General features: G+C 47.8%; 2 long non-coding RNA genes across 5 annotated transcripts in view; one reads left to right on the plus strand and one right to left on the minus strand.

The window, feature by feature from the left end:
• Positions 1 to 20,655, plus strand: part of LOC123382541 — a 182,311-nt gene that overhangs the window by 156,743 nt on the left and 4,913 nt on the right. For 2 of the 4 annotated variants that reach the window (XR_006591059.1, XR_006591060.1), the window contains one exon: positions 11,390 to 11,818. The exons of 1 other annotated variant lie outside the window; for it this stretch is intronic. This is a non-coding gene — a long non-coding RNA (uncharacterized LOC123382541). Of the gene's footprint in view, positions 1 to 11,389; positions 11,819 to 16,048; positions 17,426 to 20,655 lie in introns of those variants that run through there. One more of the 4 variants, XR_006591062.1, reaches the window with a different exon arrangement.
• LOC123382542 lies at positions 1,928 to 15,125 on the minus strand. Its single transcript, XR_006591065.1, has 2 exons — positions 13,169 to 15,125; positions 1,928 to 2,322 (listed from the first exon to the last, which is right to left on the minus strand). It is a non-coding gene; the product is annotated as an uncharacterized LOC123382542 (long non-coding RNA).

Here is a 20,655-nt window from a genome sequence, read left to right on the forward strand (position 1 = left end):
AGCTTAACTCAGCACAGGGAGCGGGTCTGGCGACAGGTGATCTGGGTCTGCAAGTGGCAAGCCTTTCCAAGCTGCGGGTCGACGCTGCTGGTGCCCTTCATTCCCTTTGTCACCTGCTTGGCAGCTGTCACCAGTGATTGAGGTGGAGCGGCTGACATCACGCACTCAGACACAATCACCAGGTTTCCATGTTTTGATCCGTGAGCTCACTGATGTCTAAAAGAAGAGCAAGAAAACTTAATCTCCCGGGATCACACGTCGAACCTGTCCAGCCGGGGAGAAAGAGAATTCACTTTTACTGACCACCTGCTATTGCGAATCATTGCACGGTGGTGCCATGCCGTGATCTTTGGGCAGTAATGGCTCATGAACTTGCAGAGGGAGACGAGTCAAGTGCCCAGTGCTGTGCCTGGCACAAAACTCGTGCTCGAAAACGGCGATGCTGCTGTTCTGAGCAGCGACGTAAACCTTCCCAGTAAGCCCGTTTTGGCGGCTTCCCCGTGCTTAGCGCATAATAGGTGACCAATAAACGCTCATGCAATGAGTGAGTGAATGATGGAAGCAACTGGATGGGTGTGATTATTCCCACGTGGAGTAGGTGTTTGCCCGTCTCCTGCCGCCTATCCAGCACCCGAAGCTCCTTCTGCCACCCACATCTTCCCCGCCTTTTGAAGCAGAGCCCGCCCCTACTTTAGAAGGTGAAAATGCCAAATGCCCGCTCTCTCAGGTCTCAGTGACTGCCAGGCTCTGCAAATCTGCTGCATCTTCTCTACAGTGGAATCAGAGCAACGAGCACCAAAAACACGGGGGACGTTTTGAAATTGTTTTGAAAACCGTTAGTGGCTTGGCGGCCACGTCTTCCAGTTTCTCGGGCATATAAAGGGCACCGGGCTAACGCCGTGCCCAGATGTCCAGGGCCGGCGCTGGGGCCCGTGCAGGCTATCAAGTGCTGCTAGGAGTGATGGCCACCAATTCTGGGCATCTGGGGGAGCTGATGCCCCTGCACAGCTTTGCACCTGCCTCTGGTCTTCTCTGGTCCTTCCCTGTGACTCCTGCACTTGGCTCCTGCTGCCTGCGACTGAAGTCCCCGACCACCCGTTCCGTCAGTCACCTATGAAAACAAATGCTGCTGAGATGGGACGTGACCTGCCCAAGTTCACACAGCTGCCAAGCGGCCAGGCATGTGTACAAGCTTTGGGGATTCCAGAGCCCATGCACTTCGAGCCTCACTGACCTTTTGAAAAGAATTATGTTTCAATGAAACCACTTGGCTGCTGAGAATGCAAATCAGATGCCTGGTTGCAGGAGTCAGGCATCTTTTCCCTGCTTGGTGCACATGCACACCACGTACTCACGTGGACCAGTGGGCGCGTGGGTCTGTCACGCGAACCTCTTTGTGGACACACTGTACAGAAGCCAGCCTGGCCATCTGCACCTCGGAGTTCTGGTTAAAAGGAGAAATCCATTTGTCCAGCATCAATCAAAAGAATCCCTCAAACGCAGGCAGAATGGACTCGATTTTTAATTGAGTTCAAGTCAGATAATTACTCAGCTGCCCATAAAACTCATTTTAACTTATTAAATGGAGCTTCCAAAATAGCATTGCTATGGAGTATGGCCAAATGCATGGGCAATTTGTCTAAAGGAAAAGTGCTTTGGGCTGAAAACTGGATCCTTTCTTACCCAGCAGCCGAAGGACGCCGGCAAGTAACTCAACCTCTCTGAATGGTAGTTTCCGTGGCTTTCAGTGACTGTGATATTTATATCTGCCCCCTGGCAGTGTTGAGGATATAAATGAGATGTTTATGTAAACTATGGCTTGGCACAGAGAAGGTGCTCAATAAACGGCATAAGGATACAAGAAGGATTCCCCTCAGGATGGATTCCCAGAACTGCCAAGGAAAACGGCACGCCACAGTCTTACGAATTCTTGATTTCATTTCCAACTTTATTTTTCCCCTAAAAGCTTGCACCAAATTTCACAGCTATTGGCAATTTACAAAAGCACCCATTTTGTAAATAATTTTCACCAGATCCTTACCGACTGGCATGGGTCACTGAGCAGTGGCATGTCAGATGGCAGAAACGAGGGTCGTGTGGCAGGTAAAATGCAGTGATTCTTGAACTGATGAAGGATTCACACGGGTCACATCCAACCACGGTGCTGGGCACAGGGGTCATGGTCAGAACATTCTGCCTTCAGTGATGGGTGCCCAGAGGACTCTCGTGCTTCTGTGGTCAGATCCAGAGCTCTAAAATTTGCAAGGGACTTGTGGGCTCGATCCAACATCCACTCAGTGCAAGAGGGACTGAAGCTGAGGTCTGTGCACAGAGAAGGAAGAAAGCCAAGTATCAGAAAGACAGAATGCCATCAGGGAGAGAACATGGCAGGTGGACGAGTGGGCTTTGTTGGAATTCCCTGAGCACAGTGCTTCAGAGGAACAAGAGACAGAAACAGAGGAACATGCGATGAATTCTGCAGTCACAGTCACATAAGTTCTTTCTCTTCTAGAATGGAGAGGATGACCTTTCATCTGTCCATTGAGAGCTGGGCACAGGAAATGATTTATGACAGAACTCCCTGGCATTTGTGGATTTCTGAAGCCTGTCCTGCTTTATTTCATGATCCAAGTCGTGCACAGAAGAGATTTTGAGAACTTGGGAGCCAGACAGGTCTGCGTTCAAAGTCGAGCTCCATTGTGTATGACCCATGTGTCCTGGCTGCTCTGCCTTAGTCTCTCATTCTGACTCTTCATTCAGCCTGTTTTGCTCCCTCCCATTGTGTGGCTGCAGCCATTGGAGTTAGCCACCCTTACCTCGGGGGGCTCCGAGAGCAATCCAAGAACCAGCCTCCTTCCTGTCCTCTGCCAGTTCACACATTGGGAGAAAACCATTATAGATGCCCAGACCCTCGTTGGTACAAGTGAGAACAATACCCAAGTTCTGTAGCACCTGCTGGCTTGCACATGTCCAAGGACCTACTGAAGGTGCTGGTCATTCCATGCTTTGGAGATCTGAATAGTGCACACCAGCTTGCACCTGCTCCAAGTGAATACATCTGCGTGATGTCCTTGGGCCACCTGTTAATCCCATCAAGAGCAAAAGTACCTACCTAATGTAATTTATTTGGCAACCTCTCAGCGAGAGATGCCAAGACTCCTAGAACATTAAGTGTATTAATGTCCCCCCTTGGAGGAGATGTTCGCTTTTAACCAATGTTAAATTCTTCGGCAGCAAGTTCTGGCCAGGAAACCTGTCCCTGCTGTGGGGGAGAAGGATCCAAGTGTTCAGCTAAGCGGCACCTCATGAATAATTTTAATTTCTTCCAAAAGGGAAAAACAATAGAATTCAGTCGCTGTCGGTGCTTGGTGACTGAACAGCAAGCTTCTTCGAACCAGTTGTTCTGACCCAGCAGGGGAGCTCGCCCTTGCCCTGAAAGGATGGCACGAGATGATTTATGACCGCGGACCATACACCTTCTTGGCTTTGGAAACAAGGCTGGTGGCGGGAGAAGATCGGGAAAGGATGGTCTGATTGCAAACTTCTAATTAATGTATGTTTTATTTATGCTTATGAAACCTGAAATATTAATGGAGGCAAGAATGCATAATTGATATGCCCCCTAGAAAATGTGCGTTATGGTGCACAGACAGGAAGCCCCAAGTGTCCTTCTGTCAAAGAGGCGAGAAGCCTCCGGCTGCCACTTGCAGTTCTGGAGTGCTTCGTGTTTCTGGAAGTCTAGAAATCTCCATGCACCCTGGCAGCTGGTATCAGAACGATGTTCTTTTTAGTGTCTTGTCTCTTGGACGAGTGTACCATTCCACATTTCTTGGGAGGAAGAGAGAGGAGCCAAAGAGATCTTGTATTGATGGAGTCCTTAACACATGACAAGCATTTTTCCAGTGTTCTCATTTATCATCGTGATAATACCAACCCTCTTTTAAATCCTAATTTATGGGACAAGGATGCAGAAAGGTGAAGTGACGTGCCTAAGGTCACACGATGAGTGAGTGGCAAAGCTAGAGTTCCAAACATATTCCCCCCGATGCCACAGTGATCATTGCCATGGGCAAGACCCCCTAGTGAGTGCTCAAAATAGTGGGGGGTCTGAGGGTGACTCCTGGCCCATCATTTCCAAGAAGTAGGTTGCAAGCAAGCCACCCATCCACTCTGTGACTCTGTTTCCTTACCTGTAAAACAGGGATAACCACAGTCCTTGCATCGCAGAATTATTATGGGATTGAGTAATACCTATAAAACCTGAGGACCTGGCACGTAATAAGCACATGATAAACTTTAGGTATTACTATTATTACGACTACAGAAATGGGTCAGAGAGATAATGGGACGCCAGATGTTGTAAGAAATTAGGTTTTCGCGCTGAGTGAATCAGGGCAACATTGCAAGGTTTTAAGCCAAGGAAATATCATAAGAAAAATGTGATCTGACTTAGGTTTTGAACGGTTTGCTCGAGCCGTTGTGCTGAGTACAGACTGTAGAGGGAAGAAGGTTGCCAGGAAGCCTTTGGGGAGGCTTTTGAGGAATCCAGGTGAGGGATGCTGGCGGGTGAGAACATGGTATGAGCAGTGGAAATGGAGAAAAGGCGTGGATTCTGACTGTGCTTTGGAAGCAGAGCCCAACAGGATGAACTCATGGACCATTATGTGGGGTGTGAACGAAAGCGAAATCAAAGATGAACCCAAACACTTGGGAAGGGGCGACTGCCCTCAGACGGGAAGGATACGGTGGAGCAGGTGTGTGGAGGCCCATCTGGGGGCTTCCTTGTATTTGAAGTACCTGCCAGACCCCCCAGGGGAGATGCCCAGTGGCCAGTTCTGTACATGGGTCTGGGAAAGGCATATTGTCCAATTCTCTGCTTTTTGTTCCTGGCTGCAGTTTGTTCTCTCCTTATAAACACTTGGGAATGAAAGGGGAGAACATAAAAATGCACCAGCCTTTTGCAAAGACTATTATATAATGTCCTAGGACTCCCTGAAAAATGTATCTAATGAAAGGGCAGAAGGTGGTGGTGGTGATGGTGACAGAATATTGGCAATCAGCTCAGACAAAGAAAGTAACAAGAAAGAGAAAAGGAAGGAAGGAACAAAGGAAGGAAGGAACCAAGGAAGAGAGGGTTGGAAGGAGGGAGATAAACACCAGTTTTAGACATTCAATGGCACAGTGATTCTTTGTCTTAAGGAAAAGTCAGCTTCCAGAGGGAGGGAGAGGGTGTTGAAATCATAGCCGAATGAATGCATGGGTTTGTCTGTTTCTCAAAACCCAGGCAGGGGCTGATCAAGGAGTGAATGCTATCAGAACTCCCAGAAGCTTCATTAGAGTTGAGTTTCTGTGTCTGCCCTGTGGATAACACCATGCCCAGGGTCCTCCCTGAGGCTTGAAAACGCATAGGAGCTCCCAATGGAAAGACATAGTGAGAAAAGGATGGAGAAGTTAGCCTCTCTTCTGTGGGGTTGTATCCATGGGCTCAGCCACAAGGCTGGCACATAATCTGCTTTGCCTTGTTAATCATCACAATAACCCTATGATACGCATGTCAACCTGTTGCTGCTGATGAAGACAGAAAGGCTCAGAGCATCTGAGTGTCTTCTCAGCAGCTCATATAGCTCTAAGAAGGGGAGGTTGGATCAAAACCTGAGTATTCTTCCATGGTGTCAAACGGGCTCCCTTGAAGGGGACTTTGAGAATGCAGTGAAACACCCCGATAATCAAGGACCAGGACAGACAGGCGGAATACACATGGGCTTTCCTGAGAGCCTCTGAGGGACTGTGGAAAGGTCACAAGTGGACCTTGTGCCCAGCGCCAACTCGGGGACCCACAGTGCTCACCCTGAGCAACATTCCTACAAGGTTTCAGCTTCCGAACCGCCCCTCCCCCCGCCCCCGTGGGGCCCCTCCATCCTAGATGGTGAGCTCTGCCTTTAAAGTCAAGGATGGTGTCTGTTTTGTCACCAACGAGGTACTCCAGTGCTTGGAAAAGCCTAGAGTGTTGTAGGGAATAAATAAGATAAAGAGAAGTGGAGTGACTGAGTGAAACAAGATCCCAAATCACCGATTATTTCATTATATTCATTGTCATCATAATACCGTGAAACCTTGACCTTATGTTTAACGCGGGATCCGTGTGTCCGTGTTAATTGGACAACTGTTTTGTGTGGGGTTCTGTGTGGGGCTCTGTGTGGGCCAGTGGAGACTCCATAATGAACGGTGCAAATCTGGCCTCTACCTTTGTGGAGCTCCCACTCCAGAGGGAGAGGAAGAGATCACAACGCTCCCTGCACAACCAGCTCTCCGGTGACTATTTAGGGGAGAGGAAGTGCTACAAAGGTGAAGTTCACGGTGGGAAGAGGGCCTTTCCCATAGAAAGATAACCTGGTGTGCGGAGGTCGGGGAAGGCTGCTTCCACGGGAGGTGATGTTGGAGCTGAAATGAGGGAGGGAGGGAGGGAGAGAGAGAGAGAGAGAGAGAGAAAGTGGGGAGGAAAGAGAGAGAGAGAGAATGAGAATTAAGGAATATCCAGCCTTGAAAAAAGCAGGAAATCCTGCTATTTGCAACAACCAGATGACACCAGAAGGCATTATGCTGAGGGACACAAGCCAAGGACAGAAAGACAAATGCTGGGTGATTCCGTTTCTGTTTCTAACATAGACTCCCAGAAGCAGAGAGTAGCATGGTGATTGTCCGGGGCAGAGGGGGAGGGGAAGTGGGGAATCTTTTTTTAAAGAAGGAGTAAAAGTTCTTTTAAAAATGTAGAAAGCAAGTCTTCTGGCCTGATGTTCTGGCCCTCAGCTGCGGAACGGGATGAGCGGGTAATCGCCGTGAGGGCTGATGTACAGGGCACCCAGACAGCGTTCGTTCGTTCTGTCCTCTCCCCCACCCACCGTTCTCATCAAATTCCCAGGTTGCACGGAGGCCACCTCCACTGCAGCACTGAATGGAAAGCCCTCCTTTTAGCCCTCCCCCAGCGTCTCCTGTCCCCACCCTGAGCCACGTTACTTCTGGCAGGAGGGCCACGCTTTAGAGACGAGATGCGTGGGGCTTCCCTTCTGCGGCCAACTCTTTCCAGACTTCCACAGACAGGGATTAGCGGCAGTGTCCTAGCCACAGCATGGCTGTTTGACGATGGCAACTCTGTGCCGTCATTTGCTTTCACTGAGCAGACAGTAGCCTGTCACACTGCCGCTTTGGCCTAGGTGCATCCTGGAAACAAGGCCTCAGGGGGGTGGGGACCTGGACCCCCACTCAACCTCTGTCGTCCCAGCTAGCTCCACTTTGCCGGAGGCTGTGGTCTCCGGCAGTAAGTCAATTTCCCGCACACCCTGGACTGACCACCGAGAGAGTCCAAGATCAGCATGGTGGACAGATATGTGCAGTGGCTCAGGGACTAGTCCCAGCTCAGATGTCTGGCTTTGAGTAAGCTACTTCCCACCTCCATGCCGCCATATTGGAAAATGGGGTTCCACAGGAGCAGTGCTTGCTTCCTGGGGTTGTTGCAAGCAAAAGATGTTTATAAAGTGCATGGCTTGTACTTGGCACATGTCTGCCCTAATCTTTGAACATTTACTATCAGCTTGAGGTACATCTTTCTGGACAACCTTTCTCTTCCTTTACACAAACATGTACACGGTCATGCGTGTTTCCTCCTCTTCTCATAAAAAACAATGACACGTGTGTATTATATATTTATACATATATAATTATATATAACACATACATAATATATAACGAAGTTGTATATAATTAGTATATATATTACATACAGAATTTATCATTCTGCAAATTATTTTTGTTTACTCAAAAATATCATGCCTCATGCTCAGTCGGTTAAGTGTCCAGCTTCAGCTCAGGTCACGATCTCATGTTTCGTGGGTTCAAGCCCCATGTCAGGCTCTGTGCTGACAGCTCAGAGCCTGGAGCCTACTTTGGATCGTTTCCCTCTCTCTCTCTGCCCCTCCCCTGCTCATGTTTTGTCTCTTTCTCTCTCAAAAATAAAATTTAAGAGGGGCGCCTGGGTGGCGCAGTCGGTTAAGCATCCGACTTCAGCCAGGTCACGATCTCGCGGTCTGTTGAGTTCGAGCCCCGCGTCAGGCTCTGGGCTGATGGCTCAGAGCCTGGAGCCTGTTTCCGATTCTGTGTCTCCCTCTCTCTCTCTGCCCATCCCCCGTTCATGCTCTGTCTCTCTCTGTCCCAAAAATAAATAAACGTTGAAAAAAATTAAAAAAAAATAAAATTTAAGAAACATTTTTTAAAAATTTAATAATAAAATAAAAATGTCATGCCTCTGTTTCCCCCAAGGACATCCTTGGTACCTGTCCATGCTGGCACATAAAAATCTTCTTTGTTCTTATTAAGTGCTGCGTACTATTCCTTGAAGTGGATCTCCACAAGATGTGATGGACATTTAGGTTGTCCTGTGTTCTATTATAAATAATGTAGCTATCAGCCTCCTCACACACGCTTCTTCATGCATATGTGTGAGGATTCCTCTACCACAGGTCTTATTTCTAAAGAAGGAGACATTCGTGACAAATTGAGACTGCCCTTCCCACATTTAATTATGGATCATATTTGTTTTTAGTGTATGAAAACCTGAGTTGAATACAGTTGTGGTCAAAGTATCTTTTCTTGATTTTACTTCTCACTGTACCATGTATTCTTATCGCCAGCATGGTTTATATATTGTACTATAGAGGGGCGCCTGGGTGGCTCAGTCGGTTAAACGTCCGACTTCGGCTCAGGTCATGATCTCCCAGTCTGTGAGTTCAAGCCCCGCGTCAGTCTCTGTGCTGACAGCTCAGAGCCTGGAGCTGTTTCCGATTCTGTGTGTGTGTGTCTCTCTCTCTCTCTGCCCCTCCCCCGCTCATGCTCTGTTTCTCGCTCACTAATAAGTAAACGTTAAATTATATACTGAACTGTATAGCTCCTGTAGCCTAATACTGTGCAAATATTTCCCAATTATATTTTTTAACTACGTTTTTTTTAATTTTTTTTTTTAACGTTTTATTTATTTTTGAGACAGGGAGAGACAGAGCATGAACAGGGGAGGGTCAGAGAGAGGGAGACACAGAACCCGAAACAGGCTCCAGGCTCTGAGCTGTCAGCCCAGAGCCTGACACGGGGCTCAAACTCACGGACCGTGAGATCCATGACCTGAGCCGAAGTCGGCCGCTTAACCGACTGAGCCACCCAGGCGCCCCTTAACTACGTATCTTGAAGTAATTATAGATTCATAGGAAATGGGGAGGAGGGGGGAAGTTCAGTGATGTTCATCCTTCGTCCTTTTTTTCCCAGTAAGAACATCTAGCACAACAAAGAACTGGACATTGATAGAACCCCTGGAGCTTATTCAGATTTCGTGAGTTTTATATGCACTCGTGTGTGTGCATGCGCGTGTGTTTCTATACGTTTCTCATACGTGTGGATCCGTTTGACGGCCATCGGAATGGAAACACGGGGCTGTTCCATCGCGAGGCTCCCTGGCCCCTTCTTCCTAGCCACACCCACCCCTCCCCACACGATCCCCATCCCCGGCTCCCCTGGTCTGTCCTCTATGATTTTGTTATTTCAAGAATCTTATATAAATGTAACCATACCATATATAGTCTTTTGAGGCTGGCTTTTTAAACTCAGGATAATTCCCTTGAAATCTATTCAGTGTGTTATTTGTATCAATAGGTTCCTCCTTTTTATTGCTGAGTACTAGTGTGTGGTACGGATGTACCAAAATCTGGTTAGTAATTCACTCACTGAAGGACACTGGGTTCTTTCCAGTTTGGGACTCATCGAAATAAAACTTTTTTGAGAGAGAGAAAGAGAGCTCTGTCAGCCCAGATGCGGAGCCCAGTGCAGGGCTCAAACTCACAAACGGTGAGATCATGACCTGCACCAAAGCGGGACACCTAACCGACTGAACCGCCCAGGCGCCCGTAAATAAAGCTTCTATGAACATTCTCGTGCAGGCTGTTGTATGTTTTTCATTTCTCTGAAATAACTGCCCTCAGGGCAGTTTCAGGATTATATGGCACGTGTGTATTTAGTTTCTAAGAAACTGCCAAACTGTTTTCCAGAGTGGCTGTACCCTGTGACATTCCCACCAGCAATGTGGGGACCGTCCACTTTCCCTGCATCCCTGCCAGCATTTGGTGTTGTCACTGTTTTTTATTTTGGCCATGCTGATGGCGTTGTAGTGAAATCTCATTATGGTTTTAATTTGCATTTCCCTCCTAGTTAATGACGGTGAGCATCTTTTCATGGGTATATCTGCCATCTGGATCTCTCCTCTAGTGAAATGGCTCTTACTTTACTGTCTTCTGCCCATTTCTTAATGGGACTGTTTGTTTCTTTACCACTGAGTTTGAGAGTTCTTAATAAAAGCTTCTCTTTCTAACATTCATTTTGAAATGCTGGATGTGCCAAAGCAGAATTCTGATCAGATGAACGTGGGGAAGGACCATCTTGAGCCTCCTTTGCAGAATTATCATGCCTCGCAGTGATGCATAGTTCAGCCTCAGAATTTCTCTTATATCCTACTTTAAATCAACAGGCCAGGTGGGTATGCCTTAAAAATATCTGATTTGAGAAAAAAAAATTTTAAACTACAATGACCAGAATTCTCTGAGTGCCAGCATACTGCTGAGTGATTATCCACGTAGTGACTAAGCAGTGAGTACCCCATCTGATCTCTTCTCTCTTCCATGCATGCCCACCTGATATGCACTGAAATGCTCTCATCTGTCTCCCTGTTGTAAAAAAGAGAAAAGAAAAGTGAATATTATTTTTACATGTTGCCAAGAACTGAAATTTGTTGTGGTCGAAGGCATAGGCTCTGAGTCAGACAACTTAGGGTCAAGCCCCAGCCTCACCAGATAGTAGTGGTATTAGATCTAGTCAGTGCAGTTGTTCATGTTGTGCACTGTGCATGTGCATACAGATGAAGAGGTGACTGAGGGGTGACTCCAGATTGCCCTGCATTCGCTAAACTATGCAGGCTGGCTTGTGGTTGGCTCCATATGGATTTAGGGGATGCTGCTTCTTCACAAAAAGGTGCTAATCTGAGCTATTTATATTAGTTATAAGGCCCCAAGAGGGGATTTTGTTCCAGTTCAAAAGGGGGTACCTTTTTTGATTTGCACATAGGCTTTTAGAGGCTGACAGAGGCCCTACGCTGTGTTTCCTTGGGCAAGTTACTTAGCCTCTGTGGGCCTCAGTTTTCATACCTTTGAAATGTGGGTAACAATAGCACCTATCTCAAAGGATTGTTGGAAGGGGTAAGTGGGCTAATTCCTGTATAAAGCTAGGCAGAGCATGTGGTACGATAAACGTTCAATAAATCTGAAGCCATTGTTATTAGTACTACTGTTTAATGATGCAGGTGGACCGACTCACCTGTGTGACCCAGTCTGCAAACCGACAGCTGGAGATGAGACTTGAGTGCGTTCACCAATCGGGACAATAGCGCTGTTTATTCAACTGCAGAGCTTCTCATTTATAGCTGCAAAACGCTTCAAGGAGCACGATGCTCCCCTCATCTGGGGGCTGGGGAGACAGATCGCTGAGGGGAGGCTGGCACAGTGTCGTCGGTCCTGGAACCCAGCCAGCGTGGCTTTACCATTCTGGGTCGGACACCCACCCCAGGCTCTCTCCCGCTGGCCTGATGTGATTCTTCCACCAACGGTTTATTTTTTTGTTTCTCTATTTCTTGCAAGATAGAAGGTTTTCATTTCTTTTCCTTGCGAAAATCCCATCTGCGCACTGCCAGTATTTTCTCTCCCGGAATAATAGTCTGAGTATCTGAAAAGGACTTGAGAGGCTGACTTGTCCATTTGTTTCCAAACTCCAGAGGGCAAAGGAATCATGTGCAGAGCATATTAAAAATACAGGTTCTTGGACCTCATCCCTAGAGATTCCGATTCAGCAAGCGCTTGTGGAGTGGGGCCCAGGCAGTTTTCTTTTTAACCAGTACTTTCTGTTATTTCTAACGCCTAGCTGGATCAGTTAGCCCAGCCCCTCTAAAGCGCAGAGAGGGACACGGCCGGCTCAGGGTCACACAGCAACGCAAAGCTGAGCCAAGACTAGAGCACAACACTTCTCTCTGGCAAGGATCTGCTCCTCATCGCTTTCTCTCTCCTCCACTATGTTTTCTTGACTTCCAAATGTCAAACAGCAAGTTCTTTTAGTGGCTTTGCCATTTATAAAGACCCACAAGTGAGCTTAGGGTCCTTAGTTGGATGCCCTTGGCTGGCCTTGGGTGCTTTAAAATCCTGCTCCACACACAGCCAACCCACAATATAATTTATAGGCTCAGGGTTGGGTCCTCAAAGGACCAAACTTCCCTGGATTCAACAGCAGGATATCCATCCTTTCCTAATTGGGGATTAGCTGAAGGAAGTTAGGGACGGAGAGGAGAGAGGAGAGGGAGGGGAGGAAAGGGAGGGAGGGAGGAGGGAAGAAGGAGGGAAAGGGGAGGTGGGAGGAAGGAAGGGAGGTGGGGAGGGGGTGGGAAGGGAGCGGGGAGGGAGAGGGAAGGGAAAGGAGAGGGAGGGGGGAGGGAGGGGGAGGGGATGAAGGGGAGGGAGGGAGAGGGAGGAGGGGAGGGAAAGGAGGGTGGGCGAGGGGGAGGGGGGTGAGGGGGGGAGGGAAGGGGTGGAGAGGGAGGGGACAGGAGGGGGAGGGAGACGGGGTGAGGGAGGGAGGGGGTGGAGAGGAAGGCGAAGGGAGGAGAGGGGAGGGGGAGGATGGGAGGGGGTATGGGGAGGGGAGGGGGAGGGGAAGAAGGGCATGTGACATTCTATGCATGAACTATTAACTAAAGGTGGGCTGGTGTCAGTGTGCTCAGCCCTTGGTTGGGACCAACTTTGACAATGGGAACAAAGAGGAAAGCAATTAGTCTTTGTGAAGAAACTACAAAAACTTTCCCCAAGTCAGATCACACATTCATCTTGGCAAATGCCCGTGTGATGGCACGTGGATACAGACACCCTCGTGTGAACAAAAGCAAATGCACGTGGAGCTGCACACCAAGCGTGCATACGTCCACACGGGCAAGTGCGTGCCACGCACTAACAGGTACACGCGTGCAAAGGCGCACACACACAGAACCACAGACGTAGTTACTGCATCCCGCATATGCACAAATATGCTTCAAACGTACCGTATTGCACTGAGTGGTCCCCTCCATTGCTGCACTGCGATGCACACCTTAAGGGGGAAACCACGTCTTCATCAACTCCGTAGCTCCAGGGCTCAGCGCAGGGACTGGAAAAGAAGAGACATTCAGCAAAATTTTGTGACACTTTACTGAACACAGGCTCACACACTGGAACCCGAGCTAAAACCATCCTCCTGTGAACATACAACTTGAATACAGGTGTGTGTGTTCTTTCAGAGATTTTTTTTCACCAAATCGGCAGAAATCAGGCCTAAATGTGGATGTAAATATCTAGGCAACACGGCTGCCTCACTTGATCCTAGCTGAGTAGGCAGCAAGAGCTCTGAGGCTGGTGGCTGTGCGGGAGAAGTCTATCACAGCCTTTGGTCTGTGCCCAACATGGGCGTCCGTCCCTCCACTGAGGACTCCAATGCCCTCTCGGTCTGGTTTTCATCTACCATTACTGGGGACCTCCGTCGTATCCCCAAGCCCCTCCCAAGGTTTCCCACATACTGTTTCAGCCCTTTCTGGTCTGTACCTAGGATACGTTCAGTTTCTGTATCGGTTTCCCATGGCTCCTGTAATAAATTGCCACAAACTGGGTGACTTGAAACAAGAGAAAATTCATTCTCTGGAAGTTCTAGAGGTCAGACGTCCAAAAGCACGCTTGGGCAGGGTCACGCTTCCAGGCACTGGGGGGAAAGATCCGTCCTTTGCCTTTCCAGTTTCTGGTGACTGTCAGTGTCCCTCCTCCCTCTGCCTCACACTTATGAGGACACTAGTCACTGGATTTAGGGACCACCAGATAATCTAAAATAAGCCTAACTCAGTTACATTGACAAAACCTCTTTTCCCCAATAAGGTCAAATCCACAGGTTCGAGGCATTAGGACCTGGACAGATTTGGGGGAGGGGGGCACCATTCAGCCCACTGCGGTTCCTGCATTCGCTAAACTGGTACAATGATAGGAAAATCTCCTCCATTTCAACTTTTTGGGCAAGACTTTTTCTGAAATGACAGTGATCTAAGATTGTTTTTAAGAAAATGCGGAGTCGGTATTTTCATGCACTGGCTTGCGTCATTTAGGACCATCTTAGAAAATACCGATTGGTTGCTAAGCTATTCGTCCCAGAAATATTTTAGTATTAAAAAAGAATATACTTTCAAATCCACAACAGTCGGGAACAGAAAAGCGTGTGCTTGGGTAATCTTGTATCCCACTCTCCAGGACGGTCCACCAGCACAGCAGAGTGAGTGTACCCCATCTGTATCCAGAAGGAGCTGGTCCCTCCCTTGTCCAACAAGATGTAGCAGACCGCAATTTAGATACAGCTCTGCTTGCTGACTGCACCCTAGATGAGGCTTCAGCCATTATCCCTTCTCTGGTGAACGCTGTTGACCAGATACGGCAGGAGGAGCCACAAGTGAGTCCGGGAGGAATGCCACGCTGGATATTATGCTGTGGGTTTGACATGGCTTGAGGCAAGTGGGCACTTTCAAAGCATTGGTCCAGGGAGAGAGGATAAAGGTTGGCAGTTGTTAGAATTCAGGAGGTGCAAATGTGCCTTTGGAATTATAATCAGTTTCTAGCCACCACTCACCTGGGAGGAAGCGGCCGCCTGGCTATCCCTGACCATTGGCTGGAGGGGACTCTGGCCCAACGCACGCCATGTTGGGGGAGGCAGAGGAAAACCAACAGGGTTACCTGTGCCATGTGGAACCTCACCTCCACAGAGACTACAGAATCATCTAAGAGGAAAGAGTAGGAGGGAGAGAAACAGTTTCCAAGAGATTCTGGTCCAGTTGATCTGGGGTGACACCGAAAGCTCTATGTTAAACAAAACCTAAGTGGTTCACTTGGTGAAGCGTCTGACTCATTTTTTTTAATTTGAATGTTTTTATTTATTTTTGAGAGAGAGACAGAGTGTGAGTGGGGGAGGAGCAGAGAGAGAGGGAGACACAGAATCTGAAGCAGGCTCCAGGCTCTGAGCTGTCAGCACTGAGCCCGACTCGAACTCACAAACCACGAGATCATGACCTGAGCCCAAGTTGGACACTTACTGACGGAGCCACCCAGGCGCTCTAGCATCTGAGTCTTAATTTCAGCTCAGGTCATGATCTCAGGGTCATAAGATCAAGTCCCATGCCAGGCTCTGTGCTGACAGTGTGGAGCCTGCTTGGGATTCCTCTCTGCCCCTCCCCTATTCTCTCTCTCTCTCTCAAAAGTAAATAAATAAACTTTAAATAAGTAAATAAATAACCAAACAAAACCCCCAAAACCCTTCCCTGCTCGAGGAGCTTTGACCCAGAGCCATGTTCAGAAGCCACAGCCTCAAGGAAGTGACCTTCGTGCACAGACAAGAATTGTTGGTGCTCTGCCTTGTTTTCCCGTCACTCAAAGTTCTTGAGGGCGGGGGTCAAGTCTTATTCAGACTTGAACCCATCGACTAGCACCGTGACTTTCATGTAACAAGAGTCAATACAGCGTGCTGAAACTGTAGATGTGAGGAACACGAGTTCCAGTGTGCTTGGCAATGATTCCCTGAGGGACCTGGCCACCTCCCAGCTTTGGTTCACAGAAAAGCACTAACAGCAGTGGTGACGGAGGAAGAATCTGGGTTGAGCAGCTTTGGTCAAACACCCACTCCTGCGGTCACCCTGTGACTTCAGACAAGCCACTTGACCTCTCCAAAGCCTCAGTTTCTCACCTTTTAAATGGGAATAACAATGACACCTACCCACTTAGAGTTGTTGGGAGAAATACATGTGCACAGCCCGGTATACAGCATCTTGGGAAGCACTGCGTAAATGTTGCTGTAGGTACGTAATTATTACGAATCTGAGTAAGTTAAATTATGTACATTCTCTCCATTATCCTTACAGGTGAGCAAAAACTCCTTGGAAGAATCAAGAGATTCTTGATCCTGGTCCCTCACCCCTGACCTTCTGGAAATACCAAATTGCTAATGGCTCCCCCACATTTGGGGTGCTCCTTGTTGCCCCTGGACTGTGCATAACGCTGATCCCTCTGCTTGGAAAGTCCCCCTCCCCCTGTCTCCCCACATCTCATCCACCTTGAGATCTTCTACTTGGCTTTTAAATGGAGATTCAGGAGCGCCTGGGTGGCTCAGTCGGTTAAGCCTCCGACTTCCACTCAGGTCATGATCTTGCAGTTCGTGGGTTCAAGCCCCGCGTCAGGCTCTGTGCTGACAGCTCAGAGCCTGGAGCCTGCTTCGGATTCTATGTCTCTCATTCTCTCTCTCTGCCCCACCCCTGCTTGTGCTCTAGCGCTGTCTCTCAAAAATCAATAGAAAGTATTCTAAAAAATTTAAACGGCAATTCAGATGCCCCTTTCCTCCAGGAAGCTCTCCCTACTGGCTGGTTCCTTTTCCTCTTCTCCACAGAAGTAATAATCCCCCCCCCCTTTCTCAGAGATCTCCATTTCGTCTTGTGTCTTCCAACACACCACACTGTTAAAACGTACCATGTCTCATCTGTCTTCATATCTAGCAGACACTACTAGATGTGTCTAAAATTTAGCAGAGGGTCTAGAATATCATGTGCCAACCAACACATGGTGAATGGATAAGCAGTCCACACTAACACAGCTTCTGAATTAGTGGGTTTGGAATTCATGTACTTTTCCACGGGTATATCAGGTGGTGCTGTGTAACAAACACCCCAAAAACTCGGTGCTTTAAGACCACAATTATTCACTCTCCCTCAAGTATCTGTAGGTAGGGTGAGAGTTTATTAAGCTCGGCTGAGCATCTGTGCTTCAAGCCTAGGTTCAGATGGGCTTGACTTAGGTCTACTCCAGACACATTCATTCTGAGCCCCAGTTAAAGGGCCAAGAGCTACCAAGGGGAAGCTTGTCTCGTGGTGATGGCAAAGGTGCAAGAGGACAAGCCTGACCCCTAAAACTCATTTCAAGCCTCTCTGCTTATTTCATGACATCCACCTGCTACCACCTCATTGAGTCGGACGACCAAGCTTATGGTCAAGTGTGCGTTACGCTTCATGATTCCAGGCAAGCTGCGCAGCCAGACTCAACGTTGATGGGTCCAGCATATTTTTCCCATGGAGGTGGGAGGGAGTGGGTATTTTGAACCATACGTCATTGATCTAACACGATAATGCTCAGTCTTGCTATAATTCATTTTGCTTATCAAATGTTTTAGTCTCCATTTAGAAACCTGCAGCATTTCCTTGTTCAAACAGCCTTCTTAATGAACACCTAATTATAACATTCTAAACTAACAAGGAATCAGGTTCTCCCCTTTCAGTTCCCATTATATCTTTCATTTGTGTGTGTGTGTGTGTGTGTGTGTGTGTGTGAGAGAGAGAGAGAGAGAGAGAGAGAGAGAGAGAGAGAAATTATTAAGCATGCTGTATTGTAATTCTGTGTGTGTCTCTTTCTGGATGAGTGACATTACCCAGTGGTGTAACAGACACTTTCACTGGCTTACCTAACACCAGTCTCACCTCCGTCTCCCCACTGCCCACCTTTACTATAAATGACAGAGGTGACAAAAATTTACCTCCTCAGCCTGCACTGCAACATGGGCCAGCCAGTCTGACATCGCAGAATCAGCAAGGAAATCTTGGGAAAGTCTTTGCTCTCCTAATAAAAGGGGCTCTTGCCCTTCTCTCCGTCCTGTCTTGAATGTGGATGTGATGTGGCTAACAAGCACAGAGGAAATACACAGAGAATCATAAAACTTCTGGTGGATACCTTTGGATCATTGAGCCAACATCGGTAGCTGTCCATCTCAAGCCTTCACGTTGGTGGGGTTTCCTGTTACATGAAGCCAAAGACACTCCTAACTGTGCTGTTCTCTAGGACAGGGGTGGGCAAACTACAGCCTGTGGACTAAATCCAGCCCACCATGTATTTTTTTTAAGAATTTTTTAAAATATTTTTGAGCGAGAGCACACACATGTGCACTTAAGAGTTGGGGAGGGGCCGAGAGAGAGGGAGACAGGATGTGAAGCAGGCTCTGTGCTGGCCATGCAGAGCCCGATGCGGGGCACGAAGTCACGAACCATGAGATAATGACCGGAGCCAAAGTCAAACGCTTAACCGACTGAGCCACCCAGGTGCCCCCCACGATTTATCTTTGCAAATAACGTTTTACTGGGACACAGCCATGCCTGTGTGTCTGCTGTCCACGGCTGCTATTCTGCTGCAACGGCAGAGTTGAGCATTTGTAACAGAAATCACCTGGCCCACAAAGCCTAAAATATTTGCTCTCTAGCCATTACTGGAAAAGTTTGCTAAATCTCTGCTCTTGGACAAAGGTTATAACTTATTTTTTTTTTATATCCCTCAGTGTCAGTGCTGGTACACAATGCAATAATTGTTTGATACAACGGTATTATTAGGTGTCATTATTAAGCACTCACTGTTTCCCAGGAGCTGACCTAACCACGCGTAATTTATTATCTTAATCGGCACAACATCTCAATTAGAGCTACTGCCTTTTCAACCTCTGCAAATGTGGAGACCACGGCTTAGAGTCATCAAACAACTAACCCAAGGTCATTAAACTAGTGAAGGGCAGAGCCAGCCCTCAAGTGTAGGTTTGGCAGACGTGGAAGACAACACTTAACAGTTGTCCAACTGAGTATGACCGGAGGCTGTCTTTCATAGGTCAGTGAGACAGACTCCATTCCCTTATTGACGTCGCTCTGGTTTATGAATAGTCCTTTTTTCCAGGCAGACTTCATCCCTCATTGGAGAAAAGAACCTCTTGGCAAATTGAAAACAACAACTCTAAATCTCAGGAGCGGAAGGATTTTATAGCCACCAAATAAACAGAAGGTGTTGTAAATCCGTCCGTGCCTGTTAGCTGTGCCTCCGTCAGGACCTTCCAGCGGTCATTCTTTCCCTCTGCCTATACCAAGACATGTCCAGACAAAGAAAATTCTGCTTCCTGCCTGTCGACTCCCTTTGATTTTAAGATAGGTATCTTGCCTTACCTTTTGTTACAAAAAAAAAAAAAAAATCCTCCTTGCTCATTGTGAGTGCTCTCCCAGCATGACTTAGCAGAGGAACAGAATGGAGAAATGACACATCCCATCCACTCCTCTCAGAGGCCTGCTGCCCAGATGCCCAAGGTGGTTGCACACAAATCACTCAAGCAGGGCGAAGAAAGAGCTGGGTGGGCACTTATCATACCAGAGTCTCTGCAAGAGCTCGATCTGAGGGTCTTGTAGAAGATGACGGACACTTTCAGACCAAGTTGGCTTAAACAGCACTGGGGGAAAACCCATCGTTTCCTCTCCGACTAAAAAGAGTTGAAGAAAATCAGCCTGAGGTTTAACTTGAACTTTAGTTCATCGATGAACACATTTTAAGAGGAAAGGGAAGGAACACGTGCTGGGTAGATGCTTGGCATCTCGAGCGGTGTGCACTTTCACGCAATGATAAATAACACATTTTATGCACCGCGTGGTTTGGACATGTTGTGAGTGTGGTGCACATACTAACTCATTCAATTCTCATGCAACTTGATATAGCAAGTACTACTGTTTATTGAGATGAGGAAAAATGGGGCATGGAGAGCACATCAGTTATCTTTTGCTGCTCAGAAACATCCCCAAACTATGATGGCTTAAAACTCAAGCATTTATTTACCTCATGATTCTGATCTAAGCCAGCTCAGCTGATCTTAGCTGGACTCTCTCCTGCAACTTTGCTTGGATGATGACTGGATGATCTAGATCAGGCTCATATTTTTAATGTTTATTTATTTATTTTGAGAGACAGAGAGCGCATGTGTAAGCATGCTCGGAGGCAGGGCAGAGAGAGGGAGAGAGAGGGTTCCAAGAAGACTCCGCGGTGCAGGGCTCAAACTCATGAACCATGAGACCAAGACCTGAGCCTAAAGCAGGAGTCGCACGCTTGACCCACTGAGCCACACAAGCGCCCGTCACTCATTTTTGATGTGAGTGGAGCTGGAAGGCTGTTGGCCAGCAGACAAGGCACCCAACCCTATCGCACCATCCAGCCATCTGGCCTGAGCTGCCTCGCGTGGTATCAGTGTCCCAGAGCAGCAAAGGAGGACAGGGACTTCCTAAGTCTCTGCTTGTGTCACATTTGCTGTGGACCCATCAGCCAAAGCAAGTTCCACGGCTTATCCCAGAGACCCAGCAGAAGGGATTCCCGAACTGTATGGAGAGAGAGAGAGAAGCCTAGGGCCATCACTGCCTCGGTCTGCCACACAGAGGTTATGCTGCTTAGCTAATATCTCACAGCTTGCAAGTGGTGGGGAAAGGATTTCAACCCAGATATTCTGACTCCAGAACCTGCATTCTTATGCACCGGGCTATTTGACAATACATACATGATTTCATTTAATTCTCCAAAAAAAAGTAAAGAGAGGGTTATTACCAGCTCTTTCTTAGATTTTAAAAAACATTTGAACCTCAGTGAGGCTAAATGATCACAAAGATAGGAAATGGAGATACATGACTCACTCTTCAAA

This window comes from Felis catus, chromosome E3 (genome assembly GCF_018350175.1).
Source record: "Felis catus isolate Fca126 chromosome E3, F.catus_Fca126_mat1.0, whole genome shotgun sequence".
In the NCBI taxonomy this organism is placed as follows: Eukaryota; Metazoa; Chordata; class Mammalia; order Carnivora; family Felidae; genus Felis; species Felis catus.